This window comes from Nicotiana tabacum, chromosome 15, assembly GCF_000715075.1.
Source record: "Nicotiana tabacum cultivar K326 chromosome 15, ASM71507v2, whole genome shotgun sequence".
NCBI lineage: Eukaryota > Viridiplantae > Streptophyta > Magnoliopsida > Solanales > Solanaceae > Nicotiana > Nicotiana tabacum.
Window position 1 is genome coordinate 54,408,583 of NC_134094.1, and position 22,009 is coordinate 54,430,591.

Below are 22,009 nucleotides of genomic sequence, written 5' to 3' on the forward strand. Positions count from 1 at the left end.
GATAATAGCTCAAAAATGACCCAAAGAGTGTATTTAACGAAATAGGGTCGGGTTTTAAAAACCCAAAAATGGAGCTCCGGAACAGGTTCTGCTACCGCATAATGGTTATGCAGACCGCATATCGGTCGCATAATTGGTTACAAAATAGCCAAAAGAACTGCCAATGTATGCGGTCACTATGCGGTCCGCATAACTATTATGCAGTCGCTTAATGCACCGCATAACAACTATGCAGTCGCATAGTCAACCGCATAGCTGCTTCCAGAATAGCCCTCTCCTGCTCACTTCTGCGGCCATTATGCGGCCTGCATAGTGATTATGCGGTCGCATCATGGACCGCATAAACACACTTTTCCGGCTAAAAAAATTTATTTACTTTCCTGTGCATTGTTCAACCCAAAAAGTCCGAGCACCATGAAACATTATTATCTTTGCAAATTTTATCAGGTCTTACACTTAGGTACTTCAAAATTTTCTGGGGTGTTACATTCTCCCCCGCTTAGGATCATTCGTCCTCGAATGAGGGTAAAAATCCGCCATTAGCATCTTATGCAACTCAGTTTGTTTCATACCACTTTCGAGTAGTCCCAAATTTGAATAACTTTCAAAATTTCCAAAAATTTCACCAGAGTTTCCTTTGTAACTAGGCCAATCCACCTGTCAGAGAGCCCCAGAAACACATCCTAACAGCATATACATATTCCAACGACGTAACATAATACAAAACAACACCAAATGTGGTCTCATAAGCAATATATATCCAGAAAGGAACACCCTTAATGCCAATTGTTCACATGATACAAAATTCATAAAAAGTAAGTCTTATAATTCTTTCCTAGATCACAACTTTAAATACATGGTCATTCAAACAAATAAGGATACCTTTTCTTCATTTCTTCCTCGGCCTCCCAAGTAGCCTCTTCAACCTGTTGGTTTCACCACAACACTTTCACGGATGCAATTTCTTTATTTCTCAATTTTCAGACTTATCGATCAATAATAGATACCGGAATCTCTTCAAAAGTCAATTCTTCATTAACCTCTATAATCTTAACCGGAACAATGAGTGTCGGATCTCCAACTACTTTCTTCAATATAGACACATGAAACACCGGGTGTACTAATGACGTCTCAGGTGGTAGCTCAAGCTTGAACACCACCTCTCCGATCCTCTGAATGATTTTGTACGGTCCGACATACCTCGGACTCAATTTCCCTTTCTTACCAAATCGCATTACACCCTTCATGGAGGAAACTTTCAAGAATACCCAATCATCTTCTTTGAACTCCAAATCCCTACGACGAATATTCGAATAGGATTTCTGATGACTCTGAGCAGTCTTCAACCGCTCCTTAATGATTTTAACTTTTTCCATGGCCTGATGTATGAGGTATGGCCCTATCAACTCTGCTTCCAAAATTTTGAACCACCCAATGGGAGATCTACATCTCCTATCATATAAATCCTCGAACGGTGCCATTTGAATGCTAGCGTGCTAGCTATTGTTGTAGGCAAATTCTATGAGTGGTAAATGATCATCCCAACTACCTTTGAAGTCTAGAACACAAGCACGCAACATATCCTCAAGCGTCTGAATAGTCCGCTCTGTCTGCCGGTCAGTCTGCGGGTGAAAGGCTGTACTAAGATTCACCTGAGTACCCAAACCTTGCTGAAATTTCTTCCAAATATTACCAGTAAATTGTGCTCCCCGATCAGAAATGATGGAAACTGGGGTTCCATGCAACCTGACTATTTCTTTGATATACAATTGAGCATACTGCTGCACTGTGTCGGTAGCCTTAACCGGCAAAAAGTGTGGTGATTTCATGAGTCGATCCACAATCACTCAAATCGAATCAAACTTACGAGGAGTACGAGGCAATCCTACCACAAAGTCCATATTAATCATTTCCCACTTCCACATTGGAATTTTTATATTCTGTGCCAACCCACCGGGCTTCTAAAATCCTCAAACACGTAAGCCTAGTCCGGTACAATGAAACATTATTTAATTTGCAAATTTTACCAGGCCTTACACTTAGGTACTTCGAAATTTTCCGGGATGTTACACCTATAAGACCAAAATTTCACTAAACATAGGCCGACAAGGCCGCACAATCTTTCACGTACACGACATATGTCTACAAGCCTCTAAGAGTACATAAATGTCATAAAGGCCGGGACAGGGCCCCGCCATACTAATGAATACATGTCCTAATCATACTAACCACATAATCAACTCCGAAGCAAATGGAGCGCACCAACACCTTCCGCTGAGCTGATAGCCTACTTGGAGGACTCTCAACCTGTCTATCGAGACCTACGGGCATGAAATACAGCGTCCCCAGGCAAAGGGACGTCAGTACAAATAATGTACCGAGTATGTAAGGAATGAAAATTAGTAAATAATAGACATGAGAGAAACATGGAGTAAAAGACTCGACATGTAAGTCCAAATAACTCTGTGAATCATAAATATTTATAATACCATACATATGCGTATAAATGTCATACCATGCTTAGGTATATGTGTTCATAACATCATCAAGTCTCTGAGGACATCCCATCATATCATCTCGGCCACTGTGGACAAATCATCAACATATACCAGCTGATCAGGTGGTGGTGCGTATATAATGCCATAATCTTTTCCCATATCCCATATACATATATTTATATATATACGCGTATATAATACCATATGGTCATGGGTCAATGCACATGTATAAATGAGTGAAAATGCATGAGAAGTACGTCAATAAAATATCTCGGTACGTTAGAAGACCATTATGCCTCTGATTAATATCATGAAATAAAATTTATCAACTTACGTATTTTCTGAGACCCATCAATAGATGATAGAATAATCGGACACATGGAGAATTAAGAACATAAGCATCTCTAGCATTTCTATGAATAGAGACATTTATGGAAGTTGCATATTTTGCTCGTTTCGTTTTTATCATTTAGCTCATGCCAAAATGAAAGAAGGGATAGACTTAACATACCTGAGTCGATTCTCTAGACAATCTCTCTAACACCCGTCTTTTGCAAAAAAACACGTGACGACAAGATCGGAGTAGAAAAAAATCCGTATGATACTCTTGAGAAAGATTGCATCGTACTCCCTTAAAATTTCAACATCTCACGTTGCTAAGATGCTAAGAGATCTTGTTTGAATTTTGTTTCAAGAAAGTCACGTTACTAAGGATGCTAAGATGCAAATTTTTGTTTACATTTGCTGAAGTGAATTAGAGACGTTACTAAGATGTTAAAGAGATGTCAACCTCTCTTTAAGATGCCAAATCTCTTTTTTAAATTGATATATGTACATCTCTAATTTAGAAGGGCCATATATTGGGATAGGTATGGGCCCCACTTCATGTGGTGGCTTAACCACAAAATCCTTAACCCTTAATCTTGTCACATAATCCATAATGACCTAAGAGTCATAAATCTTTGGGTGGTTTGCTGCCACATGGGGGGGGGTTAATCTTATCCAATTTCTTTAATTTATCACCCAACAATTCCTTAATTAATTAGGTAATCTCCCATAAACCAATAATTAACCAATTACCCACATAATTAATAATTTTCTAAACTTACTTAAAATACTACTAACTTTTAACATACCTTATGCACCTTACTATCATGGTCATGTAGTACCTCGTATGGTACTAGTCCATAAATACAGGGTATTATAGCTTGGACCGTATTTTATCTTAAAATGTCAAACTTCAACGAAACTCATTTCTTCGATTTGCTTACCCTTTCACCTTTACTAATTTACTCATCACTTGTTTGAAATAACATAATGCTTATAATCTCAAAATAATCTCATTTTCGAACTTACGTAGATTAACTTACGACTAAACTTTAACATACAAAAATGCGGGATGTAACATCTCATTTTTGAGCTTATATCAATTTACTTATGGCGTACTTTCATGTACGAAAACATGGGGTGTAACACCTTATATGCTTTATTAGCGCTTGGGCAGGATCCGCCCCTGTGGAGTCTAACATACCAGTAGTGAGCACACGCACATTGATATATATACACGTGCTTTGTTAAGGGGCAGTGATGCGAGGCACCCGTACAGTGATGAGTGATTGTGTAGGCATTTGGCAGACAAATCAAGTATTTCGGAGAGAGTGAGTAATTGGGGATATCACCGTAAATCATACATTTGACATGACTATTTGAGATGTAGACATTGAGATGTACCATTCCTTATGCTAGCTATACTTGACATGTTCATATTAGTGTTGGTCTTTAATTGTTAACTTGAAAGCAGGTCCAAATTTCTGTACCCTGAACGAGCTGATTATGGAAATTTCTTTGAGTTATTTATTGTCATTGTCATTATTATTCATGTGTTGTCATTATATTGGTTCTGACTATATCCTTCTTGAACTCGTCACTACTTTCAGCCAAAGGTTAGTTCTGTTACTTATTGAGCATATGTAGTCGGTTGTACTCGTACTACATTCTGCACTTCTTGTGCAGATCTAGGTACATCTGGATGTGGTGATTGCTAGATCTGTGCTAGTACTTGCTTGGTGTCACGACCCAAACCGATGGGCCGCGTCGGGCACCCGGTACCTTACTCAAACGAGTACCAATGTAACATAACTTTTCGTATCATATTATCATTGATTTACTGAGCCGGAGATGCTACCTTGAGATAAGTATAATAAAACGTGAAATACCAACTTATACATAAGACATACGGGCCTATAAGACCAAAATAACCATTCGTACACTGAACATAGGCCGACAAGGCCATACAATCTTTTACAAAAATGACATCTGTCTACAAGCCTCTAAGAATACATAAATGTCATAAAGGTCGGGACAGAGCCCCGCCATACCAAACAATACACGTCTAAATCATACTGACCAAACAAGCAACTCCGGATCAAATGGAGCGCACCAACACCTTCCGCTGAGCTGATAGCTTACTTGGAGGACTCTTGACCTGTCTATCGGGACCTGCGGGCATGAAACGCAGCATCCCCAGGCAAAAGGGATGTCAATACAAATAATCTACCGAGTATATAAGGAATGAAATCAATAAATAATAGACATGAGAGAAACATAGAGTAAAAGAATCAACATGTAAGTCTGAACAACTCTGTGAATCATTAATATTTACAATGCCATGCATATGCGTATAAATGTCATACCATGCATAAGTATATGCGTACATAACATCATCAAGCCTCTGAGGGCATCCCATCATATCATCTCGGCCACTATTGGCAAATCATCAACATATACCAGCTGATCAGGTGGCGGTGCGTATTTAACGCCATAACCTTTTCCCATATCCCATATACATATAATATACGCATATATAACGCCATCTGGTCATGGGTCAATGTACATGTATAAATGCATGAAATGCATAAGAAATACGTTAATAAGATTTCTCGGTATGTCATAAGATCAATATGCCTTTCGGACAAACTTTATCAAATATGTATTTTTGTGAGACCCATGAACAGAAGATATAATAATAAGACACATGGGGAATCAAGACTATAGACACCCCTAGTATTTCTATGAATAGAGTCATTTATGAAAGTTGCGTATTTTGCTCGTTTCATTTGTATCATTTGGATCATTCCAAAAAGAAAGAAGGAATAGCCTTAACATACATGAACTGATTCTCTTGAAAATCCCTTTAACACCCGTTGATTACGACAAAACACGTGATGCCAAGATCGGAGTAGGAACCAATCCGTATGATATTCTTGAGAAAGATTGCACCGTACTCCCTTATAATTGCAAAATCCCACGTTGCTTTGAATTTTTGAAGATCTTACGTTATGTGATACATGCAGATACATATTAGAATGGCTCACGTTTGTTTTGAATTGTTGAGAATCCATCTGTTGCCTTTTGCAAATCTATGTATCTCAAATAATAATATAGGAAAGATGTAACACCCCGGAAAATTTTGAAGTACTTAAGTGTAAAGCCCGGTAAAATTTGCAAAGAAAATAATGTTTCATGGTGCCGAACTAGGATTGCGTGTTGAGGATTATAGAAATTCTTCACGGCTCGGACCTTTTGGGTTGAACAATGCACGGGAAAGTAAAGAAAAATTTTGGCGAAAAAGTGCATTTCCGCGGTCCATTATGCGACCGCAGAATCACTCTGCGGACCGCATAATGGCCGCAGAGTGAGGCAGTTAATTGGGTCAATTGGAAGGAATTATGCGGTCGACTATGCGACCGCATAACTGTTATGCGGTGTACTATGCGACCGTAGAAGAGTTATGCGGACCGCAAAGTGACCGCGGACTCATGTAGAGTTTTGGTCATTTTGGACACCAATTATGCGACCAATATGAAGTCCGCATAACCATTATGTGGTCGCTTATGCAACCGCAGAACCTATTCTCGAGCTTCATTTTTGCATTTTTAAAACCCGATCCTATTTCGTTAAATACAGTATTTGGGTCATTTTTGAGGTATAATCTGATATTTTTGAGTATGAGAGAGTGCCCTAGAGTGAGAAGGTGTTCCACAATAATTGATTCTTCAATTCCTGCTCACGTTTTGTAAGATTAAGGAGGGAAACTCAGAGGGTCTTCATCCTAGAGGTAAAATTCTACACCCTAACCCTCAATTTCGAATTTTGTCTAGAAATGGGTAATAAGCAAGATAATTTCCGGGCAAGAGGGTTGTTTATTTTACATGCATGTGTTATCGAAGGGTGTAGGAAGATTGTTGAGCTAAAAATGGTAAATATTGGGTTGTGGGATGATGGAATCCTCCATAAAAGGACCTCGAACCTTAATCCACACTTAGTGTTTGATAAAATGCTCAAATGAGCTGAGACCATAAATATCTTCCTAATTATGGTTCAATTTTGTTATGTCTCAAACAGATTGGGATTGCTAGAATTTTCGAATTGTTGTAGTAATTTAAGGAAAGCTCAATTGAGGTATGTTGGCTAAACTTTCTCTCTTGGAATTGAATTCCATAATGTTTCCATGAGTTTCAAAGTATGGGTTGCATATTAAAATGTGGTGGCTTGAATCGTATTTCAAATGAAAGCTAGTATGCCAAATTGTGTGAGAAAATCTCAATATTCTTAAGACTCTTAATTGTTCATATGTGTACCTAAAGTCTTGATTGGGAATGTCTTATTGTTGATAACCTATAAAGATGGTTGGAAGTGAAATCAGTAAATTGGGAATATAAAGTGTGGCCAACGTGCCAATAGTGAAAGTTATACTTGTGACCAATAAAATGAAATAATGTGAGAAAGATTATGAAATGAGCTTTGACTCAACTATTCCAAAATTGACTTCGACAATATAATCGGCTAAAATTTTATGAACTCAAGTGATGCCCATATGTGGCTGTTTTAGCTAATGCTATGCTTTGTAAGTAATTTTCAATATATTTTGCGTTCTTACATTTTCGTGAGTGAAAATTGTGAATGATTTTAACTTGTGCTTTGATTGCCAATCATTTTACTCCATTTATTGGAAAGAAATCGATTGTGTTTAAAGCCTTCATTACTAATGAATTTAAAGTTGTGAATTTTGAAATATTCTACTTGTTGATAATTATGATGAAGATCTATGAAAGGGAAGAAATGAAAGTGTGGAATATGAAATACGGCCATTGCGCCATGAATAAAGAATCATGTGTATGGCCAAGAGATCCAATGAAATAATAATATTGTAAGTGGTTGAAAGTACGGATTAGGTGATATGTGGTGTGAAAGGTTGTGAGATGTACGTATTTGTACTTTTGTTTCCAATGTGTTATGAAACCCTATAGACAGTCTATGAAATGCATAGGTATATTGTGTTATGAAACCCTATGGACGGTCTATGAAATTCATAGGTATATTGTGTTATGAAATCCTGTGGGCGGTCTATGAAATGCATAGGTACATTGTGTTATGAAGTACACGGTCTATGAAATGCATAGGTATATTGTGTTATGAAATCCTGTGGACGGTCTATGAAACGCATAGGTATATTGTGTTATGAAATCCTGTGGACGGTCTATGAACGCATAGGTACATTGTGTTATGAAATCTTGTGGACGGTTTATAAACGCATAGGTATATTGTGTTATGAAATCCTGTGGATGGTCTATGAACGCATAGGTACATTGTGTTATGAAATCCATTGTGATATGAAATCCTGTGGACGGTCTATGAAACGCATAGGTGCATTGTGTATAAGAGGTATAGATGTACGGTATGAATAAACACTATGGACGGTCTATGAAACGCATAAGTGTATAATATGATATGTGAACACTAAGGACGGTCTAATGAGACACATTATTAATGCAGACAATAGGTGCCCCTTTTGTTGTCCTTGTTTGTACAGGTTGTTTCAATTACATTATATTATGTGTTCCACGTATAGATCATATGGGCATTCTATTTTGAAAGAGGATTTCTAGCTATACATACTAGTGCTATTCGACAGTACTAATGTCCCTTTTGCCGGGGCGCTGCATCTTTAATGGATGCAGGTGGTTCTACAATAGGTGGAATTGATCAGTGATAGCAGTACACTCCTTTCAGCTGATTTGGTGAGCCCCACTTCATTTCGGGGTCATGTATCTTTTGTTTCTAATATACTTTGTGGTTGAGGTATAGCCGTGGCCTTGTTGCCGACATTTCCATATTACTCTTCAGTTGTAGTTAGAGGCTCCGTAGATAGGTTGTGGGTGGTATTTGATGTTGGGAATGGAATTAGAACTATTGGTATTTGGCAACAAGTTTTTCATTAAATCTATAAACTCGTACTATTTTGGAAATATTGAATGATGCTGTTAATGGAAATGAAATGGAAGCGGTTAATGAAATCTAACAGGCTTGCTCAGTCAGGTTAACTCGGTTGAGCGCCGGTTACGCTCCTCGATTTTGGGGTATGACAGAAGGCTCTTAACATTGTGGGTTGTGGGCCCTACTTTGTATGGTGACTAATAAGCCACTAACTCACAAATTTTGCAACCTTTCAATGTAATTCAAGAGTCATTAGTTTGAAGGGTGGGCTGCCACGTTGGGGAAATTAAATCCTTATCCAATAATTATTCACTTAATTCCTTAATTAATTAGGTAATATTCCATTACCCAATAATTAACCAATTACCCACATAATCAAGAATTATCTCAACTTACTTAAAATACTATTCACTTTTAACATACCTTATACACCTTACTATCATGGTTATGTAGTACCTTGTATGGCACTAGTCCATAAATATCGGGTATTATGGCTCGGACCTTATTTTATCCCAAATCGATAACCTTCGATGAAACTCACTTTCTTTGATTCGTTTACCCTTTATCCTTCACGAATTTACTTTCCACTTGTTTGAAATAGCATAATGCTTAAAATCTCAAAATAATCTCATTCCCGAACTTATGTCAATTAACTTACGACGAAATATTAACGTACGAAAATACGAGATATAACGTCTTATTTCTGAGCTTCCGTCAATTTACTTATGACGTACTTTCACGTATGAAAAACATGGGGAGTAACATCATTCCCCCTTTGGAACATTCGGCCTCGAATGTTGACTGATGCACTTATCATTTTCATATCTTATGTCTTCTGAATACTTTAGTACTCTCCTTGCCATCTAGGCTGTTACACTTCATGTTTTCGTACGTAAAAGTACGCCATAAGTAAATTGATGAAAGCTCGAAAATAAGACATTACATCCTGCATTTTTTGTACGTTAAAGTTTCGTCGTAAGTTAATCGACGTAAGTTCGGGAATAAGATTATTTTAAGATTATAGGTATTGTGCTAATTGAAATAAGTGATGAGTGAATTCGTGAAGGTGAGAGGGTAAGTAAATCGAAGAAAATGAATTTCGTCAAAATTTGATATTTTGGGATAAAATACGGCTCGAGCTAAAATACCCGGTATTTATGGACTAGTGTCATACAAGGTATCACGTGACCATGATAGTAAGGTGTATAAGGTATGTTAAAAGCGGGTGGTACTTTAAGTAATTTGAGATAATTCTTATTATGTGGGTAATTAATTAATTATTGGATTAGTGGCAGATTAATAAGTTGATTAAGGAAAGGGGTGAACTTTTGGATAAGTGTAACACCCCCCAACGTGGCAGCCAAAAGAGGCATTAATAATGACTCTTAATTCTCAATTCAAGGTGTCATTTTAAGAGAATAAATGTGGCTTAGTCATTATGCAAATGGGCCCCACAAAACTTAAATGTAAAGGACTTTCATATAGCTTTGAGTAAGACACTTAAGGACAGAGATCAAGATTTCCTAATAAATCCTTTACAACGCTTAGGCAACGTTATTAGCTTCAAAGACATATCTATTCTTCATAGCAAGTGATGGAACATGATTTTTGCTTCAACAAGAATTTATCTGAAGTTATACTACGAGTCTTATTATTCTATCGTCTGTTCATGGGTCTTAGAAAAATACGTAATTTGAAAAAGTTTACTTCATGATATTAATCAGAGGCATTATGGTCGTTTGACATTCTGAGAGATTTTATTGACGTATTTCTCGTGCATTGCATTCATTTATACATGTACATTGACCAATGACCAGATGGCTTTATATACGCGTATATATGTATATGGTATATGGAAAAAGGTTACGGCGTTATATACGCACCACCACCTGATCAGCTGGTATACGTTGATGAATGGCCCACAGTGGCTGAGATGATATGATGGGATCCCCTTAGTGGCTTGATGATGTTATGTACGCATATACCTATGCATGGTATGATATTTTATATGCATATACACGGCATTATAAATATTAATGATTCACAAAGTTATTCAGACATACATGTCGAGTCTTTTACTCCATATTTTTTCGTGTCTATTATTTACTGATATTCATTCCTTACATACTCGGTACATTATTTGTACTGGCATTCCTTTTGCCTGGGGATACTGCGTTTCATGCACGCAGGTATCGATAGACAGGTCTAGAGTCCTCCAAGTAGGTTATCAGCTCAGCAGAAGGTGTTGGTGCGCTCCATTTGCTCCGGAGTTGCTTTTTTAGTCAGTATGATTTATACATGTATTGTTTGTTATGGCGTGACTCTGTCCTGACCTTTATGAAAATTATGTATTCTTAGAGGCTTGTAGACAGATGTTATGCCCGTAAAAGATTGTATGGCCTTGTCGGCCTATGTTCAGTGTACGAGTAGTTATTTTGGTCTTATAGGCCCGTATGTCTTATGTATAAGTTGGTATTACATGTTGTATTCTACTTATCTCACGGCAGCCTCTCCAGCTCAGTTGTCTATGATAGTATGATACAAAAAGATATGTTATGTTGGTACTCGGTTGAGTAACGTACCGGGTGCCCGTCGCGGCCCGCCAGTTTGGGTCGTGATAAAAGTGGTATCAGAGCAATTCCGTCCTAGGGAGTCTACAAGCCGTGTCTAGTAGAGTCTTGTTTATGAGGGTGTTGTGCACCACACTTATAAGCAGGAGGCTGCAGGAAATTTAGGTCTGTCACTCTTTCTTCTTACTCTAGATCATGTGGTAGAGCTCACTTGTAAGAACTCAATTTCCTAAACTCTATCTTATTCTTAATACAATGATGCCTACATCCAGAAAAAAAGTTGGTAAGAGATTGCATGTGGATATGGAAGAGCAAGTCAGAGGAACTCGATTTTGCATGATGCTTATGATGAGCAAATATAAGGTCTTCAGTAGAACATGTGTGTACTAAGACGTGTAAGCCTGTCGATAAGGATCCCTAAGGCAAAAATGTCTATCCACTCTTATGGTAGAAAGGAATAAGAGAATCGGAAGGTAGATACAAGTTTCAACAAGTAAAAGGAGCAAGATGAGAAGGGTACGAGGTACCAGTTAATGAAGATTATCGATATTTTCAACTACGGCAGAAAAATATAAGCATTGTGAGTTACCTTCAACAGTAACAAAGGTATATATAATTTGCCACACCCATCTCAGTTATACCCTATTGGGGGCTAACAAGTGTAGTTTAAGAAAAGGACGAGATCTTAGGATTCAGCTGGGGTTAGAGTAATCCAAAATGGTGAATGGATTGTTTGTGTTAGTTGACATTTTCGAAGGATATTACAAAGGTAGTAATAAATATCTTTGTGAGGCACCCAGATGGTGCACTCTAGAATATTACAATTAGATGTGAATACTAGCATGATAAAAAAAATTCAAAAGATAGGCACTGAAAACCTGGACGGGATAAATATTACCTGACGGGATAAATATTACCTTAGTGTGGCTAGTGTCCCTAGTAGAGCGAGAACATTAAGCAACCCGAAGAGCACATGGATGGAGAAAGGGGAGCTAAAAGCAAAAGAATGTCTCGTTGGAGTTTTCAGAATAAAGTGATAGACATAAATATTAGCGGGAAATAAAAAGAGAGCTAATGAAGCATTATGAGTAAGATATGATACATGGATGATAACGGTAGATTAAAAAGATAACAGTATTATAGAGTCTATAGTCAAGTAAAGGAATAAATGAGAGGTGACACGCCTTGAGACAACAAAGGAGTATATTCCATAAAGTCACATTCTCATTTCGAGAAGAAAGTTCGTGACTCCAACACGACTACTAGAAGGAAAAGTTAAACCCTAGAGTAATGGAAATCAGTATGGGCTGGTGAACAAGACAAACTAAACATGAATTAGGGACTGAGTGATTTGATAGTGGTCGACATCATGAGAATTTCAGATTTCATTTCGGCGATAATAGAATGGACAATAGAAGGGGATTCACGAGAAATTCAGAGAATGGTCACTTAGGAAGACGCTTCCCTAAAAGCAAGCAATGCTTAAGGGACTGTATGTGCCAGTTATACTAAGTGTCACCCTCGCGAGTAAGGAAATTTGTTATCCTTGGTACGGAAGGATTACCGCGAGGCGAGTAAGGATCATCGATCTTGTGAAAAAACGCCAAAGATGAAGAGGTAAAACATCTATACGTAGATCATGGTAGCACTAAATCTTAGTACTCCCCTAAAGGGAGGAATATAGAGGGATGTGGCATTAAGTCAGAAATAAATGGTTCTAGTAACTATGGAATGATAAAGGAAGAATGCGATAAGAATGAGAAAAGGATAAGATTGCACTTATTCAAAGCCTACAGGTATGCTACGATTCCAGAACATTACGCAAGCACGACGTCAAGGAAAGGAAGTAAGGGTTCCGGCCTAAGATGTTATTGATAGATAAGGATCCAGAACAAGACGTAAGTTAAGACAAAAGAAATAACCCAAGTAAGATTACACGGAACATTGATATGAGAATGGGCCAACGAGTAGTTGGTAGTTGATTCAGGAAGAGCCTAGTTATGGCTAGACAGGAGGTTACAGATGAGTCAGCAGATCGTCCTAGATAAACATAATAAAACCTATTATGGTGAATTCAGCCTCGCAGTAATGTCATTGTAATACTTGAAAAATATTCAGATAGGAGTTGGGGTAGTTAAAGGTACCGAATGAGTGTTACGGAGATAAAAGAGATTTCCACTAGAAAGACAATTAAAATATCAGCTCAGAAGCAACCCTACAAGTACAAGGGCGTAGAGGTAAGTAAATACGGATAATTATAGGCGAGGAAGGACATCAAAAATTTCGTCGAGTATACGATGTAATAGGCTCTTAGTTTTACAAGAGTCAGAAAGTCCTCCCTAAGTACTACAATGAAAGACTAGCTGAGGGAATAAGGAAGAAGGCTTCAACCTAAGCACAGTGACCTAAAGAGAAAATGATCTTGTAAAAAAAAAGTCTGACTACAACATTGTATGCACTCCATAGGGAAGTGGCACCTACCGTGGCTAATGAACGGGAAGTAAAATCAAAAGTAATATTCGAGAATATATGAGTTGCACGAAAACTTCGGCATGCATGAGAACTAAGATAAACTAAGTATGCACGTAACAAGAGGGCAAAAAGACCAGGAAAAATAATGGCTTACGTTTAGAGAAAGCTGAGAATGGATGATAAAGAATTATTCGATTAATGATCCAGAGTTAGTTACGTTATGAATGCACTTAAGATTTCGGAGTATTATCCATGCGTCATATGTTGGCAATCATGCGGCCGTAGAAGATTCTGGTATAAGTTAAAAGAAAGAATTAAGCCGCAGATCGGGAGATAGCTTAAGCCTACATAAAGGCTGATCAGAAGAAGGAGGAAACTAAAGAGTTACATCAACGAAGTAAATCAAAAATCTGATTATTGGACCCAGAAAATTATAGACCTTGTGATTAAGAACATTGCAAGAGTACTCTTAGATATCAAAGGTACAAGAGAGATTGTACAGTAGCCATATTTTATAATGGCTCTACGATAAAGCCAGTTAGATGAAGTACCAGCCTCATAAGAAGTCAGTATGAAGCTCCCACCGGATTGTGTATACACCAGAGGTGCAAATATTATAATAGAGCTTCAAATTGTGGATGTGAACTATACCTATGTGGAAGGAAGGTTATGAAAGAGACAGAAGAATGTGAGGCAATAAATTAAGATAAGTAAGGTAAAGGTGGACAACGTACGAGATACTAAAATACAGAAGGTTGTGAATAGTCCTTACTTCGGATAGATGGCTAGAAGTGCGGGGATTCAATTTTCAGGAATGATACCGGCATCGTAAGTGGAATATCTTCCATCCTATGGCTTCTAGGTACCGAGAGGTCTAGTTAAAAGAGTACAGAAGAGTTAGAGATGATGTGCTGTCTCGCTTGATGTTCCAAAACCACATAAGGAAATCTGTGGTGCAAGCAAGTTAAAGGAAGGGTGCCAGTAGTATAATTGAATATGTGTAGGTCGCAAGCTAAATTATGGTAAAGCGACAAGGTTTTAAGAAGACAGGAGTAAGGATAAGAAAGGGCGAGTGAGAAGGTAATGAGAATGGATAAAGTCCTTAGGATTAAACCCATGAAAACAAGAGAGCTGATGGTTTCTCTAAATTATACAAAGCTCAGTATAGCCTGAATAAACTCAAATGAGTCTAAAACTAATGGCATTTAGAAGAGATGGAATGCTACCCTGATAGTACATTGAGGGTGTAATTGTGATAGATAAAGGATGACGTTTGGGCCTTCGATTGAGTAATAATTTGAAGAAGATTTCATGAATTGTACGAGATTAAAATACCCACATAAGTGAATCAGATTGGGATGCTATAAAATACGGTTATTGAAGTACAGTATCGCTGCTAAGTGAATCAGGAAAAACACTTCAAATATTTCTCGATGCACGTAAGCCCGGGGTCGCGTTCGTGCAGTGTTATTGATAGAAGGTAGTTTTTCCTCTTCTTTCATTCCTGACACAGGGCTGCATTCATGAAGGGTTGAGGAAGCTGTGCATCGTGATCGCGAGTAGGGAGCCGCGTTCACGTAGAAGGAAGGCCAGCTTGGGGGCATCAGACATTTAGCCTTTGCGTTCGCGGGTGATGTATCACGTTCGCGTAGGCATAGGATCGACGGTAATCCCATTCGCGACTAGGTCATCACGTTCACGAAGGAGGAATTTGGTAGCTGGGGAGATTTGTGCTTTGCGAATGCGAGGCATCTTCCGCGTTTGCGAAGAGAAAAGAACTGGTCAGACTATTAAAAACCCAAATCGAGGGTTAGAATATAAATTAATATTTGGAGTTGTAGAGCTCGGTTTTGGTCGATTTTGGACGAGATTTTCAAGATTTGGATTGGAGCAAGTGTTTTTGACTCGGATTTGTTGTTATTCCATTATTCTATCTTTGTTTTAGCATATAATTAGTGAATTAAAGTAAAGAAATGGGGGATTTTGTGGAAACCTTTCAAAAATGAAACATGGATGTTTGAAGGTCAATTTGAGGTCGAAATTGGATTTTTTCGGTATAATTAGACTCATAAACGAATGTGCGTCTGATATTTATAAATTTTTGTCCGGTTCCGAGATGCGGGCCCGGGGTTGACTTATCGGGTTGACTTTTTGATTTTGGTGAAAGATCTTAGCTTTATCTTATAGAATCGATTCCTATAGCTTGTATTGATTATACTATATTGTTTGTGACTAGATTCTAGTCGTTCGGAGGTCGATTCGTAAGGCAAGGGCTTGTTGGAGTTGTGAGTTGCGTATTTTGAGGTAAGTAACATTTCTAAACTTAGAATTGAAGGTATTTATCCTTGAAAAACGTGTTATTTGTATTGTGTTTAGGTGACGCATATGCTAAGTGACAGGCGTGTGGGCGTGCACCGTGGTAACCACGATTCGGGTGGATTTTCTGTACTGAGTTGCTATCAAGTCTTGTTTTATCTGTGTAATCCCTACTTGTTAGAGTAATTGAGAGGTGATTCATGTTAGAAATCATGTTAGGCTATGTGCTTATTCAGTTGTGACCTAGTGAGGTTATTTATACTGTTTTTTTGAGTTATTTGCTTTAACTGCAATTATGTACTCAGTCATGAATCTTTATTTGCATATCATATCTTACTCTCTGTTATCATTCACTGTTATCATTCATTGTTACATTACATGTTATCATTGTTGGGACTGAGTGGTACGAGATCTCTAAGCCCCAAAAATGCCCACAACAAGCCTTATTCGCTTATTTATTATTGTGGATCGGGCTACAAGCCGTAGCAGGCCTTATGTCACGACCCAAACTGATGGGCCGCGACGGGCACCCGGTACCTTACTTAACCGAGTACCAACTTAACGTATCTTTCGTATCATTCTACCATAGGTAAATGAACCGGAGTAAAGCATGGGGGAATACAAACTTATACATATGACATGCTGGCCTATAAGATCAAAATTTCACTAAACATAGGCCGACAAGGCCGTACAATCTTTCACATACACGACATATGTCTACAAGCCTCTAAGAGTACATAAATGTCATAAAGGTCGGGACAGGGCCCTGCCATACTAATCAATACATGTCCTAATCATACTTACCACATAAGCAACTCCGAAGAAAATGGAGCGCACCAACACCTTCCGCTGAGCTGATAGCCTACTTGGAGGACTCTTAACCTGTCTATCGGGACCTACGGACATGAAACACAGCATCCCCAGGCAAAGGGACGTCAGTACAAATAATGTACCGAGTATGTAAGGAATGAAAATCAGTAAATAATAGACATGAGAGAAACATGGAGTAAAAGACTCGACATGTAAGTTCGAAAAACTCTGTGAATCATTAATATTTATAATGTCATACATATGCGTATAAATGTCAGACCATGCTTAGGTATATGTGTTCATAACATCATTAAGCCTCTGAGGGCATGAGATGCTTCTAAGTTCCGTATGAGGTTATTATTTTCTCTATAAGTATTAAGTAACCGATTAATATCCGGCTCAGACGTTGACTAGCCTGAAAGAATTAGGTCGTTGTTGCCGAGGTAGGCTGTTAGACCTTGCTAGGTGATCCAGTCGCTAAGATGACTTTAAAGAAAAGGATGTAAAGCCAAGAAGACACTACTAAGAAGCCATTAGATCTAAGAAGTTAAGGTACTGTATCTAATAGATATCTGCATATTTACTGTTTATTTATACTTATTGAATAGTTATTTTAGCACTATAAGCCCCTAGATCGTATTTTCCTATCATGAATTCAAACCAGCATGTTTTGAATAGTGTTAATTTATCTTCTGCAGCAACTAAGATTGCTAAACTAGAAACTGATTTACAAAATTGGAACATCCCCAATGAACCTTTTAAAAAGATTTATGAATTAGGAAATTTCAGTTTCATTAAGAAGCATAACATTAAGACTTGTGAGTCCACTATTGCTATTAATAATTCCTTAGAAATTATTAAATTACTTTCTGAGCAAGATTTGAATAGATATAGACGTCAATTCAATTACTTGCATATTGGTTTAGTCCAGATTGTTGTTAAACCTCTCTTTAGAAAAGGTTTAGATGTACCCATCTGCGTCCTTCTAAGAGATGCTCGTCTCTTGAACTTCGACGACTCTCTCTTAGGAGTCCTTCAAAGTAACCTAGCCAATGGCCCGGTATACTTTAGCTGCTATCCTAATTTCTCGGTAGATATCAATGACCCTAATGTCATAGATACTTTGATCTTGAACGTCAAAACCAAGAACATGAATAGCAAAATTAATACTCGTGAAGTAGCTATCATTCACAGAGTCTATTACAGACTCATGGACACTACTCTTGCACCTAGAGCTCGAGTTGAAAGTGTCAAAGGAGTCACCATGCTTATGGAAGCAAATACTGACCATAGCACGGTATTTGTCCCTAGACTCCTTAATTGGAATGACATACTCACAAGTGATGAATGGCACTTCGATGCCATAACTCGGCATTCTACTTCGAATCTTGAAAGATCTCAAATTGAATAGGCAATTCAATTCCATGATGGATCTATAGATCTCAAATTCTTAGCATCAAGTTCTAATCTTTCGAGAAGAACTAGTTCCTTTAGAAGAAGGTCTACTGTTCCTTCCGTACCTTCTTCTTCTAAACCCCCGGAGGAAAGCGTAACTGAAAACGCAACTCCTGCTCCATTTACTGGTAACGACAAAGGGAAAGTTACGGGAGTAGACTTCTCCCATACAGTCCCAAAAGTCTATTACCAAAATCATCCCGCTAGTCCAACCCCTAGCGATATGTACCCTCCTCAGGAAGAAGTCCCTGAAATTCTCAAAATGATCAGATCAGGCGATCCTTATACGCTAGACCAAAAGAAGATCGACCGCCAGTGGTCTCATCCCGACAATATACCTAAAAGAAAATGGTATGTTGCCACTTATTCTCTTGAACAGAGAAAAGACTTCAGAGATTGCTGGATATCAGACATGAAAAGAATGAGATGTGAAATCGATTTCTTTAAGTGGTTTGAAATATCTGGCAAATACGAACATCAGAAGGATTGCCTGCAAGTCCTTATCAACAAGTGGTATATAGCTAACAACAAAGTTGTTGAATATGTCACTCCTCCTCTAGAAGGAATAAAAATCCAAGTTTCCAATACTGTTATCTCTGCTTCTCCTTTTAAAACCAAAAGCGAGAAGTCTAAAAATATAGTTGCTTGTTCTGATCTCGATCGAGTTATTGAACAAAACAAATACTCGAATCAACTCCTTCATGTCATTTCAAGACAAATAGAAGACTCCAAAGAAAAGTCTCTATTCAGTGGAAAGCCAACCTTTTCACAATCCAGTTCTAGTCAGAACATTGAACCAAACTGAGGCTTCAAAATCGCTGAGTTTTCTAAGGACAAATATCCAAAACTTAAAGAAACTTTTGAAGTCAGTGGTAATGTTCTTGACAAAATCATCAAACAGTTGGCCAACTTTAATATTTCCAAAGAAATACCCAAAGATAGAAAGATATCCACCATCCAAGAGAAGGAAGACCTTCTCCAAAGACTTTCTCATGAACGCTTTAATAATTACAAAAATTATCATAAGCGTCCCTCATTTCCAGATATTCAATATGAGGAAAACATTTCCTTGCCTCTACTTCTCACGAAGGAAGAAGCATAATTGAATGGAACATTGATGCTTTGGCAGAGCATCAAATATACCATAAACCACCTCCCAGATAACTAGAGAAGATGCTTGCGCTACCCATCTCTACCACATAGCAAAACACTTCATCGGAGAACCAAAACTCTTCCAAGATAGAAGTTTACAAATCCTAAACAATCTATCCTGTCCATCTTTAGATGACTTTATCTGGTATAAAAACCAATTTATCAGTAAGGTTATGGTTAGACCTGACTGTCATCTAGATTTCTGGAAAGAACACTTTATCAGCGGTCTTCCTCCCCTATTCTCTACCAAAGTCTGCACCAAAATTCAGGATCGTTGCGAAGGTAAAATTCCTTACCATCAAATGACCTATGGTGACATTGTTAGCATTATTAATGTTGTCGGTCTAGAACTCTGCACTGACATCAAACTCAAAAATCGGCTCAAAAAAGAGCAATACTCTTCTAGAAAAGAATTAGAAAGTTTCTGTCAAGACTTCAGTTATACAAACATTGTTGCTCCTTCTACTCATTCTTCCAAGAAGGACAAAGCCTATAGATCTTCCAGAAAGACCCGTCGCCATAAGACTAGGAAAAATCTCGATGATAAACCTAGAATGAAATCCAAATTCAGAAGACCTTCAAAGTCTTCCAAAACCAAAGATGTCTGTTGGAACTGCGGTAAAACCGTTCACAGAGCCAACCATTTCATTAAGAAGGTCTTCCTTAATGAAATTTATGGTATATTTGATGTTCTGCCAAAGCATCAATGTTCCATTCAATTATGCTTCTTCCTTCGTGAGAAGTAGAGGCAAGGAAATGGTTTTCCTCATATTGAATATCTTGAAATGAGGGACGCTTATGATAATTTTTGTAATTATGAAAGCATTCATGAGAAACTCTTTGGAGAAGGTCTTCCTTCTCTTGGATGGTGGATATCTTTCCATCTTTGGGTATTTCTTTGGAAATATTAAAGTTGGCCAACTGTTTGTTGATTTTGTCAAGAACATTACCACTGACTTCAAAAGTATCTTTGAGTTTTGGATATTTGTCCTTAGAAAACTCAGCGATTTTGAAGCATGGGTTTGGTTCAATGTTCTGACTAGAACTGGATTGTGAAAAGGTTGGTTTTCTACTGAACAGAGACTTTTCTTTGGAGTCTTCTATTTGTCTTGAAATGACATGAAGGAGTTGATTCGAGTAATTATTTTGTTCAATAACTCGATCGAGATCAGAACAAGCAACTATATTTGTAGACTTCTCGCTTTTGGTTTTAAAAGGAGAAGCAGAGATAACAGTATTGGAAATTGGGATTTTTATTCCTTCTAGAGGAGGAGTGATAGATTCAACAACTTTGTTGTTAGCTATATACCACTTGTTGATAAGGACTTGCAGGCAATCCTTCTGATGTGTATTTGCCAGATATTTCAAACCACTTAAAGAAATCGATTTCACATCTCATTCTTTTCATGTTTGATATCCAGCAATCTCTGAAGTCTTTTCTATGTTCAATAGAATAAGTGGCAACATACCATTTTCTTTTAGGTATATTGTCAGGATGAGACCACTGGCGGTCGATCTTCTTTTGATCTAGCATATATGGATCGCCGGATATGATCATTTCGAGAAAATCAGGGACTTCTTCCTTAAGAGGGTACATATCGCTAGGGGTTGGACTAGCGGGATGATTTTGGTAATAGACTTTTGGGACTGTATGGGAGAAGTCTACTCCCGTAACTTTCCCTTTGTCGTTACCAGTCAATGGAGTAGGAGTTGCGTTTTCAGTTACGCTTTCCTCTGGGGGTTTAGAAGAAGAAGGTACGGAAGGAACAGTAGACCTTCTTCTAAAGGAACTAGTTCTTCTCGAAAGATTAGAACTAGATGCTAAGAATTTGAGATCTATAGATCCATCATGGAATTGAATTACCTGTTCAATTTGAGATCTTTCAAGATTCGAAGTAGAAGGCTGAGTTATGGCATCGAAGTGCCATTCATCACTTGTGAGTATGTCATTCCAATTAAGGAGTCTAGGAACAAATACCGTGCTATATTCAGTATTTGTTTCCATAAGCATGGTGACTCCTTTGATACTTTCAACTCGAGCTCTAGGTGCAAGAGTAATGTCCATGAGTCTGTAATAGACTCTGTGAATGATAGCTACTTCACGAGTATTGATTTTGCTATTCATGTTCTTGGTTTTGACGTTCAAGGTCAAAGTATCTATGACATTAGGGTCATTGATATCTACCGAGAAATTAGGATAGCAGCTAAAGTATACCGGGCCATTGGCTAGGTTACTTTGAAGGACTCCTAAGAGAGAGTCGTCGAAGTTCAAGAGACGAGCATCTCTTAGAAGGACGCAGATGGGTACGTCTAAACCTTTTCTAAAGAGAGGTTTAACAGCAATCTGGACTAAACCAATATGCAAGTAATTGAATTGACGTCTATATCTATTCAAATCTTGCTCAGAAAGTAATTTAATAATTTCTAAGGAATTATTAATAACAATAGTGGACTCACAAG